The sequence below is a fragment of the Gracilinanus agilis genome, unplaced genomic scaffold, assembly GCF_016433145.1.
Source record: "Gracilinanus agilis isolate LMUSP501 unplaced genomic scaffold, AgileGrace unplaced_scaffold2245, whole genome shotgun sequence".
Classification (NCBI taxonomy): Eukaryota; Metazoa; Chordata; class Mammalia; order Didelphimorphia; family Didelphidae; genus Gracilinanus; species Gracilinanus agilis.
In genome coordinates, this window is record NW_025354081.1 from 1,365 (window position 1) to 4,224 (window position 2,860).

The 2,860-nt window shown below is 32.4% G+C and overlaps 1 pseudogene; it reads right to left on the bottom strand.

The window, feature by feature from the left end:
• Positions 1–2,067: 2,067 nt before the first annotated feature.
• On the bottom strand, positions 2,068–2,852 carry LOC123254449 (annotated as a pseudogene).
• Positions 2,853–2,860: the final 8 nt, after the last annotated feature.

Below are 2,860 nucleotides of genomic sequence, written 5' to 3' on the forward strand. Positions count from 1 at the left end.
ATTGTCTGGGAAACATATGTTCATATAAATTAAGACTTTCAAGTTTTCACCTTTCAATTCACTTTCTGGTGGAAACATTCACAATTTATTCTTCCAGCTTTAATTTTTCTATGGCTGATTTTCCTGGTTATACTCATTTCACTGTTCATTTTCCTGTGTAGTTCTTTTCAAGCTTTTAAAAAAATTAGCCTGCTCATCACTTCTTATGGTGTAATAGTATTCCATCACAACCAAATCCCATAATTTGTTTAAGCATTCCCAAATTGATGGGCATTTCTATAATTTTCAATTCTGTGCCACCACAAAGAGAGCTGCTAAAAATATTGTGGAATATATGGGCTCTTTTCCTTTCTTCATGATCTTCTTAGGAAATAGACTCAGCAATGATATTGCTGGGTCTAAGGGTATACACAGTTTTATAACTCTCGTGGTATAATTCCAAAAATGGTTGGATCAGTTCACAGCTCCTCTAACAATGTATTAGTGTCCTCTTTTTTCCACATCCCCTCCAACATTTGTTATTTTGCCCTGTTGTGATTTTAGCCAGTCTGATGAGTATGTGATATCTCAGAACCATTTGTGTTTGCATTTCTCTAATTAGTAGTGATTTAGAGCATTTTTAATATAGCTATATATGGATCTTATTTCTTCATATGAAAATTGTCTGTTCATATCTTTTTCCCATTATAAACTGGGAGATGACTCTTATTCATATATATTTGACAACGTTCTCTATATATTTTAGATATGAAACTTTTATCTGAAAGGCTATCTGTGAAAAATTTCCCCAATTTTCTGCTTTCCTTGCAACCTTGTAACATTTGTTTTATTTGTACAAAAACTGTTCAATTTAATGTACTCAAAACTATCCATTCTACATTTCACAATGCTCTCCATCTCTTGTTCACTCATAAATTCCTTTCCTATCTATAAATCTGATAGGTAATATGTTCCCTGTTCTTCAAATTTGCTTATATTTCCTTTTATATCTAGATGATGTATCTATTTTGATCTTATCTTAGTGAATGATGTAAGATATAAAGTCAAACTACTTTCAAGTTGTCCTAACAATTTTTACCAAATAGTGATTTCTTATCTATAAAACCTAGATCTATACTTTTGTCAAATAGAAGGTTACTATAATATTTACTGCTATTTTTTGCATGTCTATTCTGTTCAATATTTCTATAGCCAGTAGTAGATAATTTTGGTAATACTGCTTTATAATACATTTAGAATCTGATACTATTAGACCTCCTTCCTTTATGTTTTTTATTAATTCTTTTGATAGTCTTGATCTTTTGTTCTTCGGAATAAATTTTATTATTTTTCAAACTCAGTTTTTTTGCTAGCTTAATTGGAATGACATTGAATAAGTAGACTAGTTTAAGGAGGATTGTCATTTTAATTGTATTAGTTCTGTCCACCCATGAATAATTAATATTTCTCTAATTATTTAAATCTGACTTTATTTGGGTAAAAAGTGTTTTAATAATTCAGTTCATGTAGTTCCTGGATTTATTTTGTGGTAGGTACACTCCCCTGTATTCTGTCTGTGTTTATTTTAAATAGAATACCTCATTCTTTTGCAGGATTGTGTCAGTGATATATAAAAATGTTGTTGATTTATGTGGGTTGTTTTTATAATCTACTATTTTTCTAAAATTATTGATAGTTTCTACTAACTTTTTAGTTGAATCTCTAGTATTTTCCATATAAATCATTATGCCATCTTCGAACAGATATAGTTTTATTATCTCTTTGTCCATTTTGATTCCTTCAATTTCTTTTTCTTCTCTTATTGCTATTGATAGGTTTAATAATACTATGTTAGGTAATACTGGCCATATTGGACATCTTTATTTATTTCGCTCCTTGTCTTTTTGGGAAGGCTTCTAGCTTATCCCCATTCCAAATAATACTTGCTGGTGTTTTTTAATCCAGTTTTTATTTGTATATGGCTTATCTCATGACATTTTTAAAAAGCAAAGCTTTATGAAGGAAATAACAACTGTTGTGTGAACTTGTCTGCAGCCCTATCCACTTCCATCACTTCCTAATAAAAAGTCACTTGTTAATAGTTTCATCTTCTTTGGAATCTAAATCTTCATCCACAGAATCTGTTGTCAACTGCACTGTGAATCTGGCTTCCTCTTCATTGTACCAGAAAGGGCTATATTTACACAATGTATAGCTTCTTTATCAACTTCTTTATGAGGCAAAGCTTTCCAACATTTGTGGGCAGATTTGATAATTTGATGAGCAAAATCCTTGCCTTTAAACTCTCCATTAAAAGTAAATTTATCTTCTGGCTTCTCACCTGGCACTTTGTAAAATCAGAACCAGTCAAATATCTCCTCAAGGTAACTTGGTTTATGTTTCTGCACATCACCAGTACTATGGAATTTGGAAGTTTCTGGGTCATCTATACTAATAGCAATTAACTTCCAGTCTGTCTCACCCTCATCAATAAAGGCTAAAACTGGAAGAGTCTTCACCTGGAAAATGGACTAGGAGAATGGACCTCTGAATCTATTTCACAAATGCAGAGGGGGTCATTATCACCACAGCATTTGTTGTTAGTGCCTACTTGAAGAGTCTTCCAAGTCTGAGGGAGGGCATCCTAATTCTACATATAACCCTTGTGGGGAAAGATATTTGTCATATAATATAGCCTGCCTTTCTTTATGTCTTGTTTAAAGGGATCCAAAGGTTCCTTGGTGGCAATCTCCATCTTAGCGTTTGTCTATGGAGGCAACCTTATTAAATATCTCCTCATGCTCACTGGTCTAAACTTTCTTTGTAGGAATGCCATTTTCCTCTTTAGATTCAGGCTTCAGAGGAATGTCATGAAAGGGGA